Source organism: Acinonyx jubatus, chromosome A1, assembly GCF_027475565.1.
Source record: "Acinonyx jubatus isolate Ajub_Pintada_27869175 chromosome A1, VMU_Ajub_asm_v1.0, whole genome shotgun sequence".
In the NCBI taxonomy this organism is placed as follows: Eukaryota; Metazoa; Chordata; class Mammalia; order Carnivora; family Felidae; genus Acinonyx; species Acinonyx jubatus.
The window spans coordinates 140,929,231-140,942,659 of NC_069380.1; the positions used below are offsets into that span (position 1 = coordinate 140,929,231).

The following is a 13,429-nucleotide window of genomic DNA, read 5'->3' on the forward strand; positions in this document are numbered from 1 at the left end:
ATCTGATGACTACCCAGCCCAGAGTTAAGGAAAACAAAATTCATAGTCTTGAACGCATTAAGATGCTTACTGAAAATCTTATCCCACGCATTAAATAATCACTGGTCACAAACTGTAATTCAGAGTTATTATTTCCTTAAGACCTATAACTACAACCTAAGTTCTTTGGATGGTAATTTTGATGTGTGTCAATGTCTTTGATCAGTTTTGTAAATCCCTCCACCATCTGAAAAGCAATTTTAGTTGATGTGATTATGTGTTAAGAAGCACTGTTTAACTGCTCTTAGAAATTTTGTCCTAATGCCCTTGTCTCAGACTTCTCTAAGAGATACTTTGTAATCCTTTAGGGGGAATGGATTTCTGTTGGTGGTTACTTTTTTTTTTCCCCCCAAACGGTAGGATGCTAATGAAGATTTGCTGGTTACCTGTTTAAAGAAAATCATTAAGGCATTTTAAAGTGTCTTTATAGGCCTGGTACCCGGTGCTTTCTTTCATAAGCTTGGAGAGAGAGGAGACCAAAGCCAATAAGTAACAGATGAAAAATTCTATGAAGCATATTTGCTAATATTAACAGCATTTTTCTGAATGTTGTTTATTATGTAAACTAAAGGGCTGTTGTTCTACAGTGAAAAGGAGCAGATAAGCCAATCACTATGGAAAATGGGTTTCTAAATGGTTTGTAAAATAAAATGTTATTCTATTAATATGTTTTATACATTCATTATAGGAGATAATGAAAATACTAAAAAAGTTTAAAGAAAACAGTAAAATCCCTCATAATCTCACCTCCCAGAGGAAAAAATATTAACATTTATCTCACTTTTCTACGCATATCCCACACGTATTTTTAACATCTGTTTTTGTGATCCGGCTTTGCTCAGGTTTTTTCCCTTTCCTCAATGATCAAGGCGTGGTGAGAAGTCAAGCTGGTCCCTAAGGCTTATTCCTTCCCTGGATGAGTTCATTCCTAACAAGGTCTTCACAGCCTCATTCAGCCTTCTGACAGACATACCCCGGGCAGTGACAGAAAAGCCCAGGCATTTCTGCATTTTAGCTTGGACCCAGCCTGGGCCATCTGTCCCTACGTTTAGTGTGAAGAATGAGAACTATGGCAGCCGCCTTCTTATGGTGGGAGAGTGGTCACAGTGGGAAGGGGCACTGTGGCTCTGTGCAGTTCTAGGGGATGAGGCTGGGACTGATGGGAAATGGAATGGTCTTACTTGAGAAGCATTAGGTTTTCTGCCCTCAGTTATAGTCACTTGTCAGGATGGTTGTGGGACGTAGAGGATGTGGAGCAGAGACACCTGATGACAGTGTGCTTCCCGGAGGCTCTGAGACTCCACTTGTCTCCAGGGTTGACCTTCTAACTCTCTCTGCATCAACATCTTGAACATGGCTATAGCCACAGGGCTCACAATGGTGTGTGGTACATTGTCGGTGCTCAATATTTGTTCGAAGAAATAAATGAATGCCTCAGTGAACCTGACTGCTGTGATTACTCCTTTGCCCTCCGTTCTGGAGACTGTGTACCAACAACTAGGCTGGAATTTTGCACAGGCTTTGATGGAAAGGATGAACTGCTGGCTTCTTAGCTCACAGAATGACCCATTCTCTGTTGTTTCTTGGGAAGACCCAGGGTCTGGGTTTTCACACAGTGGTATGTGGAATGGACTGGGAGACAGCCAATTTGGGCTTCTTCATCTACCAAACAAAACAAACCCAAACATTTGATTTGATGGATGGAATCCCCAAATGGATGATTTCACTCACTTTTTTAAACAATGCTGTGAGACCACTGGCCTCCTGCAGGCTTTCTCTTGGTGGGGGGTGAGGGAGGAGTAGTGGGCTGCAACGGGGAGCAATTACAAGTGCGAAAGTATTAAAAAGACAGGCAATTACTTTAAACTAGCAAACACCCTTTTCAGGGATCCAATGTTACAGACAACCCAGACCGACAATACAGAGATCTAAAACTAAGTATTGCTATGTTTTTGTAACGTGAGGAACCGATGTCTTTTTTAAATCTCTGTACCAAATGACACTTTAGGACTTCATCATATTAATATTTTCTGGCCTGCTTGAGTGAATACAAACAGCAGTCCCATAAGCAGAGAGCAACTCACATACAGATTCGAAGCGAAGGCTTTAGAAATTATATACCTCAGTTAATTCTACGTTGAGGAGTGGAGAGGAAACCATCAGCCAGGAGTGAAGGTCTGTTTTTTGCTTTGTCATGTGCACGTGGGGATGCCTGGGAATCTCCACAGAGCTGTGGTCAGAGAAGCTTTCAATTTGAAAGAGTGATAAGGGATGGGTGTTTCTTAGAGGTGGCCTCGGGGTGATGCAGGTAATTGGAAATACCTTTCTCCACCCTACACAAGAATGCCGAAGGTCAACCTACTCGCCCCCTTCATTCACACCAGTGTGGTTTACAGAGACTGAACAACATGAGTGGGCACATTCTCAGGGTTTTTAGGGAACACATTGTATCTTGAGGCATTTCATCTGTAGAACCTGTTTAGGTAGGATACTGTTGGATCTTTACTCAGGGCAAATAAAAACTTCTTTGTGCTGCTTGAGCGAGAAAATATGTCCGGTGTTCCCTTCCGGAACTGGCAGTTACCACAATATACACTGGCTTTGGACCAGTTTGGACACAGGTGAGTTCAACCAGACATACAACCACCAACTAGTTGTGTAGAGATAGCACTTTCTAGACTAACATGTCAATTACCAGTATTTACTGACTAGGCAAATAATGTTATACCTCCTCAGCAACACATCCAGTAGCCAGAGGGAATGTTACAGGGCAGTAATTTTGAATCTGGCTAGGAAAATAGCCCACAATAATTGGGCAGGAGGGATATACACAGCATGACTTTAGCCCTGGGACTAAATCTGATCTGCTGTCAGGAAGGAGGCTTGAGGCTTCAGTACTCTTCCTGGACTCCTTGCCTGGCCCCCAGAACTAGACCGCCATCAGTCCTGCTTAGCCTCCTCCTTCCCTAGTAACTAGACCTGCCCCAATCAGGCTGTGCCTGCCAACCTTTCCTTTTTTTTTTTCCTCAGTATTTTTCCAAGCTGAGGGACTAAATGAAAATGTAGAGGGGCACCTGGGTGGCTCAGTTGGTTAAACATCCAACTTTTGATTTCAGCTCAGGTCATGATCTCACGCTTCATGGGTTGCAGCCCTGGACTGGACTCTACACTGACAGGGCAGAGCCTCTCTCCCTCTCTCTGCCCCTCCCACATGCTCTCTCTGCCTCAAAATAAATAAATAAATTTTTAAAAAAGTGTACAGCGATTGTCTTCGTGATCTCTCTGAGGCTGGTTAGCTCAGCCCTCCCCCTTCATTTGAGTGAGTTCTATGGAAGCTTACTTCTCCATTCTAGCAAGGCTACAATATACTAACCCCCACTGCCCCATCTTCTGCTCTCACCCTTGATAAACACTTCTCTGTCCCCCTCAAAGATTCCTAAGAAATTGTTCTTTTATAAAAGGTTTGCCAGGGTGAAGGGAGGGAGGGAGTTAGGGGTGGGGTAAGGAGGCAGGGGAGTTACATCACTCACACACAGAATTGCACTTAGAAAAGTCCTCTAGGGGCGCCTGGGTGGCTCAGTGGGTTAAGCTTCTGACTTTGATTCAGGTCATGATCTTATGGTTCATGGGTTCGAGCCCTGCGTCGAGCTCTGTCCTGACAGCTCAGAGCCTGGAGCCTGCTTCAGATTCTGTGTCTTCCTCTTTCTCTCTCTGCCCCTCCTCTACTCGTGCTCTGTGCCCCTCTCTCTCAAAAATGAATAAACATTAAGAAAAAAAAAGTCCCCTAGATGTGCCTCTTTTCCCCTAAATCTCTGCCTTTGTATGCTTCTCCCTCAGCTTCAGTATCCCATCCTTCCTCTTCACCTCAAATTTCCCATCACATGCACCTCACCCCTTTGCTTATGCCAACTAATTGGCTCTTGGACTGGCAGAAGATGACTTTGGGGTCCAAAAACAAGAACTCCCCCAGATACCAGGCTCTTCCTGGTGGAGAAAATTTTAAGTATCAGGCCATTTTTTTCTGTTTTCTCTTTTCTTCCATCACCTGCACCACCTCATCTAGCCAACCTGCACATCCCCTCCTTTGAGTCCCCATGCCAAGCCCACATCTCTGATAGTGGCAGCTTCTCTTTGCACCACACCAATTTCTGGAATGAGCTCAAGTCCACAAATAGACACCTACTGATGCAAGTTAACACAGCCCCTCTGTTCTGACTCAAAGCTTTCGGTGACCCCCACACAGGGCCAGCTTCATGGGTGTGAAGCCTATGTGGTGGCACAGGGTCCCATGTTTAGAAGGGCCCTGATATTGGGGCACCTGGGTGGTTCAGGGAGTTGAGATTCTGACTCTTGATTTGAGCTCAGGTCACGATCCCAGGATCATGGGATCGAGGCCTATACTGGGCTCCACACTGAATGTGGAGCCTGCTCAGGATTCTCTCTCTCTCTCTCTCTCTCTCTCTCTCTCTCTCTCTCTCTCTCGGTCTCTCTCTCTCCTGCCCCTCTCCCCTGCATGCACTCTCTCTCTTTCAGAAGAAGGAGGGGGGGCCTGACATGGTTTAATGCTCTGCTTTCACCATGATGAAATTCTTAATATGTATGCGCAGGGGGCCCCACATTTTTATTTTGTACTGGGCTGTGAAAATTAGGTAGCCGTTCAGCCCACACATGACCTTCACAGAAAATCTCACTTTGGGGGTGACTGTGTGGCTCGGTTGGTTAAGCAATCAACTTTGGCTGAGCCATGATCTCACGGTTCATTAGTTTGAGCCTTGCATCCGGTGAGCTTGAGCCCCACATTGGGTGAACTTGAGCCTCACTGCTGGTGAGCATGAGCCCCACTGGGATTCTCTCTCCCTATCTCTCTCCCTTTCTCTCTACCCCCCACTCACTTGCACCCTTTCTCTCTCTCTCTCTCTCTCTTTCAAAAAAAAAAAAAAATCTCCCTTCCTTCAAAGCAGTTTCTCCACGAACCTTAACCTCCAGGCCAATCTGCCTTGCCCAACCTGGCCCCACTAGCCGTGGCATGCTGTGCCTGGAGAGGGCAGTTGTGTAGATGGAGATAGTGGGGTCCCTCTTTCACTCTAAAGAAGCCATGGAAACCAGGATTCCTGGCAAAGAGTTGAGGGGGAGAAGGCACGGAGGTCTGAGGATGGAAGAAGAGCCTCTGCAAAAGTATCCACCTCGCCCACGTGTTAATTCTGGAGATTATACCAGAAGAGAGAATTCCTCTGTGGTAAAGTCCTTTCCATCTGTTTTAAAGATAAGAATTTTCCTCAGAGGGTCAACACCCCACATTATTGTTCTCTACCACGCTGTGAACAAGCTGTTGTAAGCTGATCACCGGTGGAGGTCTTGGCACAGGAAAAGATTTGAAGAGGAAATGAGGGTACTTTTGTGACTTGGAAGAGAGTGACTCACAAAGGAGCAATCTGAATGAGGCCTGACACAGTGGACACCAGGGCAGGAAAGTCAAAAGAAGGAGAACCGGGTGGAGGCAGAAAGCTGCTGAAGAAATATTTCTTCTACTTCACAAGTGTGCTGGACTCGGAGTGCCTGGGTGGCCCCAGTCGGTTGAGCCTTTGACTTCGGCTCAGATGGTGATCTCACGGTTTGTGGGTTCGAGCCTGCATTGAGCTCTGTGCTGACCGCTTGGAGCCTGGAGCCTGCTTCAGATTCTGTATCTCCCTCTCTCTACCCTCCTCCACTTGCACTCTGCCTCTCTCTCTCGAAAATAAATAAACATTAAAAAAATTTTTTTTAAAAACCCACACACACAAATAGCAAAACACAAGTGTGCTAGACTCAGAACAAAAGCTTTCCTTCCCAGCCTCTCCTGACAGGGCTATATTAATTTCCTATGGCTGCCATTTTTTTTTTTTTCCCAATAACAAATTACCATAGCCTAGGTGGCTTAAATCAGCAGAAACGTATTCTCTTACAGTTCTGCAGACTAGAAGTCCGAAATCAAGGTGCTAGCAAGGTTGGTTCTTTCCAGAGGCCCTCAGGGAGAATCTGTTTCATGCCTGTCTCCTAGCTTTTGGTCACTACCTGCAATCTTTAGTTTTTCGTGGCTTGTGAATGCATCATTCCAATCCTCGCCTCCACCTACATGGCGTCCTCTCCTCTGTGTCTCTGTGTGTCAAATCTTCCCCTTTTTCTCACAGAGACACCAGTTACTAGATTTAAGGCCCAGTCTAAATGCGGGATGATTTCATCTAGAGAACCTTAAGTAATCATACTTCCAAAGAGCCTGTTCCCAATAGTCAACAATATGGAATTACATACTTCAAAATTACTAACAGACTACATTTTAAATATTCTCACCACACACACACACAAAAATTATAGTTATGTGAGGTGATAGAAGTATTAACCAAAGCCATGCTGGCAATCATATGGCAATATATAAACGTATCAAATCAACATGTTAGAACCTTAAACTTTAAGAAATAACTTACTTTCACAAAAGGTCACATTCATAGGTATAGAGGTTAGGATTTGTATATGTCTTTTTGGAGCTACAATTCAATACATGACAGGGTCTTCACATTTTCAGTTTGTTTGCTTCGTATTCATGCTTTTCTTGAATTTTGAGCTTTGCTTTTTCCCTGGATAGGAATCGCAAAATCCTAAGACTGATTATTAAATAATAACAGCAAAGCCTCAATAAATCCAAGAATTTTATAAGCATGGACCACAAGAGATTCTGCAGTATCTCCCAGATCCCAGGAAAATGGAGAAAGAGTAATAGCAAAATGCCTTTGATCCCTTCAGTAGGAAAGTTTCAATATGAGCCAAGTCCTAGGCTTTAAATATTGTTGTGCATTAGTCACAACATAGAAACGTGTGTTTACAGTCCTGGAACTGAAATGGAAAAGTAACAAAAATGTGCTTCTAGGAGACTTCATTAGACTTATTTGTTTGTGGGAAATCATGTAAAAGCCCAATATTTGTGAATAAAACCTCTAATGACTGAATCCTATCTACTACTCCCTTCTATGCTTTTAGGAAAAAATTGCTTTTCTGCAAATTATACCAAAACACCACCACAGATGAACAATCAGAAATAATGCATGACTCCTAGTCACTAAAGAGAGATTCCATTACCCTGAGAGATCTGGCATACTAAAATTATTAAAAGAGGAAAACGATCTTATAAAAAGTTAGGGTTTTTTTCTTCTCATTAATCTTCAGCACCCTGGTTCAGTTCTATTCAAGCATTGTCATGGCTTGGATCAAGGCCATAGAATATTCTGCAGGTTTGAGATTGAAATTCATCCCTCCGAATGCCAATTTTCTTTTTAGGATGCCAGGTTACCTCCCATTTCCTTCTTTTATGTGCAGAAAAATCCCAAACACCCCAGGGTGTCATCCTAATCACATTTAATGACTGGTAATATCACCATGCAATTAACTTAAGGAATTGTTTTCACGGATCACTTCTCGGCCTTTTGGCTAAGATCAAGTGTAGGAATTGTTTTCATGGAAAAGTAAACTAGAAGGAATAACCCAGAACATCATGAAAATGATAAATAAGGGGAAGTAGACTACCAGGTATTAAAATACATCACGTGGCTACGATTCCTAAAACTGTGGGGAGAAAAAAATGAACTCTTGCCAGAGCTGGAGCTGCCCGATAGCCACCAGACTGAGCAGCTGGGGTCCAGACAGGAGTCCCCAGATCTGCTACATCCTCAACCAGGAACGCATGGGCAAGATGCACCTGGCCACATGGTACATGCAGTTCGATGACGATGAGGAACGGGTTGAATGAGGAGGTGCACGCGTAACCACCGTGCGAGATCAATCACACCAACCTGGTGGAGGTCTGCATTTCTAGATCACTTCCCAATGCTAGGCAATCCACAACTTCATGGAGGTCTTAAAGGAGTATTTCCAAAATGTCTGTGAACTGGACCTGGTGTTCAACTTCTACAACGTTTACACGGTTGTGGACAAGGTGTTCCTGGCTGGCAAGATCCCAGAGACCAGCCAGCAGATGGTGAAACAGCTGCAGATGCTCCACTCCTTGGGGAGAGGGCAGCCAGCCCCTCCACCCTGGCCACTGGCTCCCTGCTCACCCCCTTTCCAGGTGAGGGCCACCCTGGTGCCCTCCTCAGCTGCCCAGGAGGAAGGCACCAGCTGGGCCTGGGCCACCAGGGAGAAGACTGCACCCCACTGCCTCTGGGCACAGCCTCGGGCAGAAGCCACCTCATGGGCACTGAGTAACCATGCAGTTGTTGGGTGACATCGTGAGTGCATGTGTGGAGCCCCCAATAAATCTGTGGTCCCATCAAAGACACATGGAACTATCACATAAACACCCACATGAATGAATGGGACAGAAGAACGAGACAAAAATGAGACAAATCTCATGAATGTGACATGACATAGGTAACATTTTAAGTCAACTGGATACCTTTTGGAAAAAAGGACATTTGAATCCCTTCTTCACAACTTAAAGTAAAAATACTAATCTAATAGTAAAAATGCATCAAAGGGAAACATGTAAAGAAACAAAGCAAGCTAAGTAGCCCTATCAACAATAGCCCAAGTATTGAAAGAGCCCAAATGTCCATTGACAGATGAATGGATAAAGAAGATATGGTATATAATACACACACACACACACACACACACACACACACACACATACCTACAGTGAAGTATTACTCGGTGAGCAAAAAGGATGAAATCTTGCCATGTGCAACTACATGGATGGAACTGGAGGGTATTATGCTAAGTGAAATTAGTCAGAGAAAGACACGTATCATATGACTTCACTTGTATGAGGAATTTAAGATAGAAAGCAGATGAACATAAGGGAAGGGAAGCAAAAATAATATAAAAACAGGGAGGGGGACAAAACATAAGAGACTCTTAAATACAGAGAACAAACTGAGGGTTACTGGAGGGGTTGTAGATGGGGGGGGTGGACTAAAGGTCCACCCTTTAGTGGACATTAGGGAGGACACTTGTTGGGATGAGTGCTGGGTGTTATACATAGGGGATGAATCACTGGAATCTACTCCTGAAATCATTACAGCATTATATGCTAACTAACTTGGATATAAATTTAAAAATAAATAAATAATAAATTAAAAAAAAAAGGCAAGCTAAACACACATACACAGGAGTAGAGAACATGAAAAAACTTTTATAATTTCAGAGTGATACAGGCCTTTCCAAGCATGACAGAAAATACAGAAGGCTAAAAGATAAATTTCACTACAGAAAAATACATTTTTTCATGAAAAAGCTATCATAAACAAAGTCAACTGGTGAATAAACTGAGATAATGTTCACAACTCACATCACAGACAAAAGATTGGTTAACCCTTCACACATTGAGTTAACTGATAGAAAAATTATAATAAGAGGAATGTAAGTTAAAAGTATAATCTCACTACATTCAGAAAGAAGTTTATTTTATTTTAATGTTTATTTATTTTGGGGAGGGGTGGAAGGAAAGACAGAGAGGGGGACAGAGGATCCAAAGCAGGCTCCTCACTGACAGTAGAGAGCCAGACCTGGAGCTTGAACACATGAACTTTGAGATCATGACCGGAGCTGAAGTCAGACACTCAAGTGAATGAGCCACTCAGGTGACTCAGAAAGAAGTTTATTTTGAAATAGAAAGCCATGCTTTACTCGTCAGACTGGCAAGGTACAGAGCTTGAACGTATATTCAATATATTCTTTGTACAAGGTGAATGACACTCTTCCCATCAAGAGGGAGCTCTCTCCTCTGCACCTCCTCCCCTTGCCTCTGGATGGGCTTGTTATTCTTCAGAAGAATGGTGTGTAAAAGGGATGTCATGTGACGTGTAAGCAGGGCCAGGACCAAGGTGAGGCAAGAAATATGCCAGGTCCCAAAATGCAAGAAAGCACTCATCCTCAGGGCACCTGGGTGGCTCAGTCAGTTAAACATTTGACTTCGGTCCAGGTCATGATCTCCCAGTTCGTGAGTGCTGCCCTGGGGCTGGGCTCTGTGCTGACAGCCCTGAGCCTGGAGCCTGCTTCAGATTCTGTGTCTCCCTCTCTCTGCCCCTCCCCCTCCTCCACTCATGCTCTCTCTCTCTCTCAAAAATAAATAAACATTCAAAAAAAAAAAAAAAAAGAAAGAAAGAAAGCACTCGTTCTCAATGTTGTGCCAATGCAGGGTCAGCCTTAAAAAAAGAATGCCTCCTTAAATTCTATGCCCTGGGCACCTATCTTGCCTCTTGTTTCCAAAGAAGTCTGGCCACCCTGATGCCACCAGGCTAGAGTAACTATGTGGAAAGACCACAAAAGGGTAGAAAGAGACATTTCAGTGGACCCAGCAATTTCATTGCCCAACGATTTGGCTCCACCCAGTCCCACACCAGACACAGGACTGAGGAAGTCTTCAAAATGACGCCAGCCCCCGCTGCCATCTGAACATAACCTTCTGAAAGATCCCAAACCAGAACAACCCAGCTATGTCATTCCTCGGCTGGACCCACAGAAACTGAAAGAAATTATTATTGTTGTTTGAAGCCACTAAGTTTTGGGGTGATTTGTTATGCAGTAATAGTTACAGATTTCATAGATAATATAGGCACTCTTAGTGTTGGCTGGTGGTAGATTAAATTGGTACATCCTCTTTGGAGATGAGCACTCTACTAATGTTTGATCAAAATAATACATACACAGGACTTTTGCCCAGACATCCCACTTTTATAAGTTTCCCAACAAGGGTGCCTGTGTGGCTCAGTTGGTTGAGCGTCAGACTTCGGCTCAAGTCATGATCTCACCGCTCGTGAGTTCCAGCCCCGCGTCAGGCTCTGTGCTGACAGCTCGGAGCCTGGAGGCTGCTTCAGATTCTGTGTCTCCCTCTCTCTCTGCCCCTAACCCACTCGCGTTCTGTCTCTGTCTCTCTCAAAAATAAATAAACATTAAAAAAAAAAAAAGAAGTTTCCCAACAAATCCATTCACACAGATGCAAAGTCATACATGAACAACACATTTATCTCAGTATTATTTTAATAGAAATGATTGGAAATAACCTAAAAGGCTATTAATTTGGGCATGTTTAAGCCAAATGTAACATTCAATAAAATATTGTTCAGTCCAACAAACGTGATTGTTCACATGATGGCATGAAAAAAAATCTCCAGTGTAATTTCTAAGCAAAACAGTAACAGAATAGTAAGGCGCAATGCAATGTGTAAAGTGGCAGTTGCAAAAGAGGAAGAAGTATATCTGTTGATAATTGCATGAATATGCACAGATTATCTTTGTGAATTTCACAGGAAACTGTCACACCCATTCCCTGGAGAAAAGAACTGATGGCTGACAGACAAGAGTGGGAGGGCAAAGGTTTACTATATACCCTTTAATGTCTTTTAATTTTATTCCAGTGAACATATTACCAAATCATAAGTAAATAAAATTAACTTAATAAAAAGAAAAGAAATTTCTGACAGTTCTTGAACACTGTCGATGTTTTTAGATATTGGTGCTGGATCTTCAGAGTGAGGTACATGTAGCCCTGAGCATCAGGAAGATTTTCTTTCAGGGTGTATATTTGTGGGTTAGAGGCTAAGGGAATCAGTTTCCAGATTTATGAGCACAGGGGCTCTTGCCTGAAATTCATTTGCCTGGGAAAGTCCCTTGCCTGGCTGGTTCTACTTTTCTCACTTCCTCTCTTCTAGCCTTTTTTCTCTCACTTTTGACAAAAGGCAGGAATACTTCCCACCTGTCCTGTACTGCATTCTGGGTGTTGCTCCAGAGAGGAAAGATCCCAGGGATTCCAAACTAGGGAACAGTTCAAAATATTGGCATTGCTTTTGAGAAAGTGAACAACTTTAAAGATTGGGAAATAAATTCTTTAGTAAGTCCAATTCTTGCAAAAGCTAGTTTCCAAGTTTTTACTTTCCAAAAAGGTGAAAGTGAACCTATTGTCAGCTGATAGCATATTAAAAATTATTTTTGAGGGGCACCTGGGTGGTTCAGTCAGCTGAGCATCTGACTCTTGATTTCTGCTCAGGTCGTGATCCCAGGGTGGTGGGACCAAGCCCTGTGTAGGGCTCCACACTGAGCGTGGAGCCTGCTTAAGATTCTCTCTCTGTCTCTCTCTCCCTCCACCCCTCTTGCTCACTCGCACTCTTATTCTCTAAAATAAAAAAATTTTAAAAATGTATTTTGATAACAGATTACTGGCTCATTTTTTACCTATAACTCTGGACTTCAGAGAAATGAATGACGTTGCTAGAAGAAAAGTCCTTTCATTGCTTATTTATATAAATAATGCTCCTCAGCACTGACGTTTGAAAAATAAAAAAGGTAATACAATTGATACAATAAATTATACTCAGCCAAAAATAACTGAACTTGCTTAAAAACCAAAGCAGCCCCATCCATCTTACTAAGTGATATATTTCCAGTGAAATTTTACTTTCATGGTTAATGATTATAGTTGGTGAAAACAATTATAGTGACAGGACCACCTTAAGTTTTCTTTCTTTTTTTACCCTTAGAGCTTTACAGTCACAAGAATTTTTTTCTAATTTCAATTTGTTCATATACTTTTGTTGAAATATGATAGGATAATTAAAAAAAAGATTTTCAAGCATATAGACATCAGAAGTGAAATTCTTTGGGGGGCATATAATGAAATTAGCCTAATGTAAAAAGGAAACAATGTAAAATCTCTATGTACTAAAGAATAATTTTTTTAATTTAGAGCGTGCGCATGTATGCACACACATGCGAGCAGGGAAGGGGCAGAGAGACAGGGACCGAGTATCAGAAGCTCCGAAGAGGGCTCTGTGCTGACAGCAGACAGCCTGACGTAGGGCTTGAATGCACAAAACACAGGATCATGACCTTAGCCAATCACAAACCGTGAGATCAAGACCTGAACCCAAGTTTGATGCTAAACCGAGTGAGCCACCCAGGAGACCCAGAGACACTGGCATCTTCTTAACTTTGCTTTGATAGCTCTGCAGTCTCTTTTTCTCAACCTAGATGTGCCTTCCAGCTTTGCTCAAATTCATTCAGCAGCAAGCAGAGTTACCACATAACTTCTTTTTCAAATTAGCATGCATTTGAAAGGGGGTGGGAGTAAGTACATGAATTAATAATTATGCTAGAGAAACAGACAGACACCAGAACGATCCGGGACATATGGTCACCATAGCTACAGGGCTCCTGGTGAAGGGGAAGGAAGGAAAATGCTGCTCAAAATGTTGGGTTGGACATCAGGACTGTTAGAGCAGTGGATAGATCAGGGAGATCTGGCCCGGAATTGAGTGATAAGGCCTAAATGAGAGGAAAAAATGTATAGATAATTAATGTCTGTTGTGTTGCTTTGGTCTAACATCCAAACTACCTGCATGCAAAATCAGCAGCTATTCACTGGATG

General features: G+C 42.9%; 1 pseudogene; it reads left to right on the plus strand.

Annotated features, from left to right (window-relative positions):
• The first annotated feature begins 7,642 nt into the window (after positions 1-7,642).
• On the plus strand, positions 7,643-8,290 carry LOC113593199 (AP-2 complex subunit sigma-like; annotated as a pseudogene).
• Positions 8,291-13,429: the final 5,139 nt, after the last annotated feature.